General features: G+C 42.1%; 1 long non-coding RNA gene across 1 annotated transcript; it reads right to left on the reverse strand.

Moving 5' to 3' along the window:
• Nucleotides 1–4,693: 4,693 nt before the first annotated feature.
• Nucleotides 4,694–7,668, reverse strand: LOC136384188 (uncharacterized). Its single transcript, XR_010747536.1, has 3 exons — nt 7,564–7,668; nt 6,486–6,570; nt 4,694–5,119 (listed from the first exon to the last, which is right to left on the reverse strand). It is a non-coding gene; the product is annotated as an uncharacterized lncRNA (long non-coding RNA).
• Between the last annotated feature and the right edge of the window lie 48 nt (nt 7,669–7,716).

Here is a 7,716-nt window from a genome sequence, read left to right on the forward strand (position 1 = left end):
CTTGAGACAGGCAGGCATGGCCATGTTAATGTCTCTCATTTCTCATTAAAAGCTGACAGTAGATGAGCTCTTTATTTGAACAAAATAAAGCAATCAACTACATACGGCAACTCGAATTCTCAGTTAGTATGAGTGTTCTATCAGCTGTCTTCCTAACGGCAGCCAACCCTGCCTACTAAGAAGAGATAAAGGGTTGGAGCTGGAAGGTCAAGCCGCCCTTGTTGAACTGTGAACTTCATCGGGAAAGACTGAAGTCAGGACCACATGGTTAACCTAGCAATGCTAGGTTCAAGGCCAAGGACGCCTGCCTCAGAGGGGAGCATGCTTTCCATTCACCACACCTCCTGTCAAACCAACTTAAGCCCTTGAGAGAGGCTTTCCATTGTAACTTCCCAAAAAGCACTTCACGTCTCAGACTTTCCCATCTTCTGAATTATTATCATCACAATGTTGGTCAGTTACTTACCATGTGCCAGACAGTGCACTAAAAATTGCCCATTGGTTATCTTATTTAATCCTAATTACAGCCCAGAGGGATAGGTATTGATACTGTTAACATTTCACAGATGTTCAAAGTCACAAACAGCCACTGCCACGGAACTGATCAGGACCTTGTTAACTACTCTTTCTCCTAATGTATAGTTTCTCTTGTTTGCTTCGTATATTAGTTAGATTTCTGCTTTTAGATGAATCGTGTAATGGTTTTTCCATGTAAATTGCAGAAGTATTCTTAAACTTGGCCTCTGTCCATTTTGCCTGTGTTTTTATTTATATTTTTAAATAGTCTGTTACTAATGTATATTGGAACTACTTGATGCTAAAAATAATTACTGGTTTTTGCTGTTTCCATTATCCACAGGAAAAATGTTAAGTCATAGATGAATAAAGCAAGATTAAACATTGCTCACTAGGGATCCAAAACCAAGAACCTTATATATTTTAGTTTTAAATTATAACAATGACTAACTCAAAAGCTACTCTCATTAAAAGTACCAGAATACAGGAGGCATAAAATAAACTTGCTTTTTATTGTATTTATTAAAGGTTTATTTGGAAAAAAAGTATATATAAGTTAATAAGTGCATGTATTATTTGTCTTAGAAATACGAATTTTTAAAATAAACTCTGGCTTCTGGGCCATGAAGGATTCTCTTTTATCTCATCATAAGTATACTGTGCACTTACTTATGGTGTTCTTACTGTGGTCATGTATTGAGTTTAACTATTTGGTTATGAAGAGGTCGCCATTCAAAAGGGGTGAAATTGCGATGGAATATGCCACCACTGAGTGTGTATAGGTCATGGGTGTGTATGTGAGTGTTTTAATCCCTTTTAATCTGAGATCCGGTTCGGTGACAGTGAATAGCCTTTTGTTTTTTATATATAAAACCTCCATTCCTGTGCAACAGGTGAATGTGAACACAAATGCCTGATACAAGGAGCAACGAAAATAAAATCTAAGCTATTTTAGAATATTTTTTCTCACTTTGTGTATTGATTATACAGTTGGTTGGTGATAACTAATTTAAGGCTGATCCCTTTTTTTAGAGTTTGATTTGCTCAGTTTGAATCCCTTCTTTGGAGTCACAACCTACATAGCCTGGGAAATGTCTGTCTGGTAAAGCAATGAAGAGCTAACAGCCCTTATCACCACACCACCCATATCACCTTTCTCTGGCTACTTGTTGTTTTCGTTACTCACTCGGCTTTCTGTGAAAGGATTTCCACTGTGAGAGGAGGAGGACTGGGAGAATCCTTGCAGCTCTCTTACCTTTCTGCTCCTGGTTTTCAAAATTTTTATTCTATAAAAAGGCAGAGAAAAACGAGAGAAGAGACTAGTCTTAATTTTTATAACTGCAAAAAGAATAAGTTCACTATTAAGTTTGAGTCCAAGGCCCCTTAAAAAAACTTCAATTAGCCAGAAAAAACTTCAAGTGATTTGGCTCCAGGGCAGTTCCGGTAGCTCTCCTCCTATTACCTATCTAAAGATTTCTCTTGGTTAGTGATCAGCCATCACCCCACCCCAGGGCTCCCCTTCAATGTTAACTCGCCCCAGGGTTCCCCATCAAAGGCTAAACCTCCAGGCTAGCCTCTCTAACTCTATAAAGATTTGTGTTCCCATACACCTAATGCCACTAGGGTCTCAGTCCCTCTGTTTGCAGATGCATAAATAAATGATAAAACTCATGAGGCTTTGTGTGTCCTTCCTTTGGCAACCTAACGTTTGGTGCTACAACCCGGAAGGGTCCTATGTGGGCAGGATCAGAGTGGTGCCCTGGTCCTGACCCTCTCAGGCTAGCAACTCAGAGAGCAGCAGGCAGTGGCAGCTCGTCCTGAGCTAACCTTCAAATCCGCTCGGTGTCACGGGACCAACCTGCACTGGCTCCCTCTCCCGTGACTTCTGAGCCAGCCAGGGAGGCCCCCGTGATCCTCTTGAGGCAGCCAACGAGGACTCCAGACATCGGGAATCTCTCCTCTCCATTGCCAACTTCTCAGTCCACACCGATCCTCAATTCTGGTGAGTGACCCTATGGTCCCTCTCACGCAGTCTTCTGACTTGTTTTCACCCTCACTCTCACTCTCACAAGCCCTGGCGCTAGGCTGGAAGACCCTGCCACCTCTGGGCTTATATCCCTTAGACTAAGGGACACCTGATCTAAGGAACTCCCCAAATACTCACAGGGTGGCTCATCTATCGACAGGGATGCCTGTCCTTAGCGAGACACTCTCAGGAATCTAGTCACTCACCCTCATCGTTATGGCCTTACTCTCTTAACGTACACTCCACCTTTCCAAAATTCACTCCCTTAAGCTGCTAAATCGTCTCAGCCTTGGGGGAGACATCAAGCCTAAACACACTCAATGGTCAGAGAATAGCACTTCTGAGACCTCAAGAACTTCTGTCACAGTAATGAAAAATGGTCAGAACTTCCCTATGTCCAGGACTCCTTCACGCTTCATTCCTGACCCCCTCTCGGTCAATGATCAATCCTGTTCTACCCATCAAATTCTCCGTCAGTCAAAAGGCATATCCTCTAACACTCCCCCCCCCCCATTGGATAGTGTTGCTTTAAAATTGGAATATGTAAGGAGCAATCATTTAAACTTAACTAGAATAGAATGTTGGATCCTGAACTTCTTTATTCTTCAAGGTCTTGCCGTGTTAATTATTATGCTTTGTGTTTGTTCTAGGCTGTGTTGGGGGCCAAGTTGCAACTCTATTATTGGGTTTAATTGGGTTTTATTTATGTGTCCTGCTCTTGTCTTTGTATTGTATTTGCCTTGTTTGTATGTAAAATTGTACTCAGGTCTGTCTGCGAAATAGGAGTCAATTTCAGTTTGAGAACTCTCATCTGTCTCATCTACAGTGTGTCCGTAAAGTCATGGTGCACTTTTGACCGGTCACAGGAAGCAACAAAAGATGATAGAAATGTGAAATCTGCACCAAATAAAAGGAAAACTCTCCCAGTTTCATACCTATTCAGTGCAGTTTGATGTGGGCTCATGCAGATTTTTTAGGGCTCCTTAGGTAGCTATCCCGTATAGCCTCTACAGACTCGTCACTGACTGGTGGCCTACCAGAACGGGGTTTCTCCACCAAACTGCCAGTTTCCTTCAACTGCTTATCCCACTGAGTAATGTTATTCCTATGTGGTGGTGCTTTGTTATAAAGGCACCAATATTCACGTTGCACTTTGGTCACGGATTCGAATTTAACAAGCTACAGAACACACTGAACTTTCCTCTGTACCGTCCACATCTCGACTGGCATGGCCATGGGCTGCTCCGCTGTATACACGGTGTTACATCATCATCTGTGCATGCGCACATGCTGCCACATCATCCTACAGAAACTGGGAGGGTTCTCCTTTTGTTTAGTGCAGATTTCACATTTCTATCGTCTTTTGTCGCTTTCTGTGACCGGTCAAAAGTGCACCATGACTTTACAGACGCACTGTATTTGTCTGTCTGAAATTCTGGCTATTCTATACACGTTGGTAACCCTCTGTCTCAGAGGTCATTTGCAGTAATGGTTAATGTAAAATAAGTTTTCGAGACTAGTGTCTCAGATTCTCCTTCTAGAGGATTTGTCTATAAATTCCTTTTGTTTGAACTTTGTCTTTATTTTTTATTTTGTTCATTATGTTATGTACCAACTTTCATGTTGTTCTTATTAAAAATTCTACTCAAAAAAATAAATGAGTAATTTAAAGTGGGGAATTTGTGGCCACACTTGATTTCATTAAAGAAGACAAAACGTCTTTTCCCCCTTCTCTTTTCCTCCCTCCTTTGCTCCTTCTTTCTCTCCTTCCTTCCTCTCTTCCTTCTTCTTTCTTCCTTGCCAAAATATATTTCCCCAGAAAATGTAAACTCCCCAAAGGTAAGGGTATCTTGTTCCCACTGTCTTCAATGCTGAGCAAATAGTTGTAAGTGATCATCAAATATTGCTATATGCTAAATGCTAAGAGATGTTCCTTCCCTCTCAGCCTGCCATGACCCCACCACACACCATTCCGAGAATAACGGACACTGAATGGACTTGAACACATCTGGTTAGTCATCAGGGCAGAGTGATCACTGAGGTCTGCCGTTCTTTGAAACACATGTGCCTAGTGTTGGTATTGACTGAGTGAAGACACGGCAGGCAATAGCAGGAACAGCAGCTTCACACCACGTGTGTGTATATGTGGGTGTGTGCGTGTGTGTGGTGCATTTGCTTCTGAAATGTGGGTCATTGTTTTCATGGCAGTTTCTTCTCACTTGTTTCAGAAATCAAAATGATATTAAAAAGCATACATTGAGAAGTCTTTTCATTTGCCCCATTTACAGGAAACTTATTTATTAGTTTCTTGTGTATCTTTCCAATTTTTTTGTATAAATACAAGCAGATACAAATACATACTTTTTAAAAATATATTTTAATTATTTTTATTTATTCATTTTAGAGAAGAGAGAGAGAGAGAGATAAAAGGGAGAGGAGCAGGAAGCATCAACTCCCATATGTGCCCTGACCAGGCAAGCCCAGGGTTTTGAACCGGCAACCTCAGCATTCTGGGTTGATGCTTGATCCACTGCGCCACCACAGGTCAGGCCTCTTTTTAAAATTTTTATTTGTTGACTTTAGAGAGAGAGAAAGAGAGAGAGAGAGAAAGAAAGAAAAATCGATTTGTTCCACCCACTCATGCATTCATTGCTTGATTCTTGTTTGTGCCCTAACCGAGGATCAAACCTGCAATGTTCGCCAATACATATTCTTTTTCACCCCTTTACTTCACAGAAGATAACAGACTACCAGTAGTTCTGTATATTCCTTTTTTCATTTCAAGATCATTTTCTTTTTTCTATGAGGTGAGAGGCAGGGAGGCAGAAACAAACTCCCACATGTGCCCTGACCAGGATCCACCCAGCAAGCCTCCTACCCAGCAATGCTCTGCCTGTCTGGGCCACTGCTCCACTGCTTGGCAACTGAGCCACTTTAGCACCTGAGGTAAGGACATGGAGCCATGTTCAGCGCCCAGGGCCAACTTTGCTTGAACTATTTGAGCCATGGCTGTAGAAGGGGAAGAGAGAGAAAGAGAGAGGTGTATGGGGGGGGGGGGGGGGAGAAGCAGATGGTTGCTTCTCCTGTGTGCCCTGGCTAGGAAAACCAACCCAGGACTTTCACATGCCAGTCTGGCACTCGACCACTGAGCCAACCAGCAAAGGCTGTAAAGGTCATTTTGAACATTTTTCTAATCATTACAAAGAAAATTTCACTAATTCCTGTTTATAGCTGCTGAACATGACATTATTTATTTAATCAGCCCAATTATTTGCTATTATACAAAGTGCTACAATAAGTAATTGTGTGCATACTTTATATGTGAGCAGGTATATTTGTACAATAAATTCCTGGAAGTGAATCAAAAGAGATAAAATGTAGGTCAAAAGGTAAGTGCATTTCTAAGTTTAACAGATATTTTGTAACTCACTGACGCAATGCAACTTTTTGCAATTGTGTTAAGAATTTCCCCAAAGCTTCAGCAACATGTTTTATTGTCAAACTTGCAAATGTTTGTAAATTATATAACAAATAATATCCTGAGGTGTTTTAATTTTTATTTTCTCGTTACAAGTGAGGTTAAGTACACTTTCAGATAATTAGGAGCTGTGTGTTTATTTTTCTGTGAACTTCCTTGTCTTTTCATTTGTTTTAGATTGTCAGCATTTTTTAAAACCTTTTCTAGTTCTTTACACGTAAAAAATGGAATTATTTTTCCAGTTTATAACTGTAAGTCATTAGTTATGCAATTTTTGATAGGGGTTGAAAGTTCAAAGAAATGATGTTTCTCATTAGAGCAGGAAGCAGTACACGAGTTTTAAACATTCAGAACCATGGAACCCAGCTAGCTGTCCATTGCCTTTGGTATTGAATCACAAGTCACATCACCCAGGGTTTTCTTCACGAAGAGCCAATGTAACAATAAACAAATAAATTTACTTACCTGGACTCAGTTCAGAGCCGGAAGGTAATGATCACGACAGACACGACGTTTGACACTCCGCTTGAAGAAAACTGAAATATTTCTCCTGCAACATCATAATGGAAACCAAAGCTTTCAATGAGCTCCATTTTTCTACTTATATTGATAGAAAATATTAATATTTTTGTTCCCATATTCGTGAATTCTCCAAGCCAAGGCACCGTTCTTTTTTTTTTTTTTTTTTTTTTTTTTTTTACATAGGCAGAGGTAGACAGCGACAGACAGACAGGAACGGAGAGAGAGATGAGAAGCATCAATCATTAGTTTTTCGTTGCACGTTGCGACTTCTTAGTTGTTATTGCTTTCTCATATGTGCCTTGACCGTGGGCCTTCAGCAGACCGAGTAACCCCTTGCTGGAGCCAGCGACCTTGGGTCCAAGCTGGTGAGCTTTTTGCTCAAGCCAGATGAGCCCGCGCTCAAGCTGGCAACCTCGGGGTCTCGAACCTGGGTCCTTCTGCATCCCAGTCCCACGCTCTATCCACTGCGCCACCATCTGGTCAGGCCAAGGCACCGTTCTTAATTTGTCCTTCTCCGTCACCACCCACTGCCCACATCCAAGCAACTTTCAACATTACCAGTACGGCCCACCCGTCTCCACCTGAACATTCACAAAAATCCTACAGTTCCAAGGACTTTGGGAAACAATCACTGGTGCTTCTCCAATTACCATCATGTATCTCATTCTAGATTACTATAACAAAGGCCTCCAATTATTCTTCCTGATTCCAGGAGAGGCAAGCCTGTTGTCCCTTGTTAAATTCATTCTCACCATTCCCGACTGGTGTTTCTAAAACACCCACTAGGCCCTGTTCTCCGACGGTTTCTCCATGCCCCCTGGTACAACAGAATTCAAGTTCCTCAACCTGGCCGTCAAGGCCCTGCCTATCCAAGATTCACAAGCCCACCCAGTCAACAGGCGTCCACCATATTCAGCATTCTGAAGGCAGACAGGAAGGCCAGATGAGGTCCTGTGCCCGGAATCCTAGAGATCTTCATTGATCCGTCCTCCCACTGTCATGGAGCAATTCTCCAGCTCACCTCCTTCTGCATTTCAGAAACCTGAAGTTCAGGTTCTGAACACGCCCTCCTGGAGTTCCCGTCAGTTCATTTGAGGAGCGGAGATGGGATTTTGCAGCTTCCAGCAGCGAACTGCCTCTGCACAGCATGGGGTGCGCCCTGGACGAAGCTCCC

The sequence above is a fragment of the Saccopteryx leptura genome, chromosome 12 (assembly GCF_036850995.1).
Source record: "Saccopteryx leptura isolate mSacLep1 chromosome 12, mSacLep1_pri_phased_curated, whole genome shotgun sequence".
NCBI classification, from domain to species: domain Eukaryota; kingdom Metazoa; phylum Chordata; class Mammalia; order Chiroptera; family Emballonuridae; genus Saccopteryx; species Saccopteryx leptura.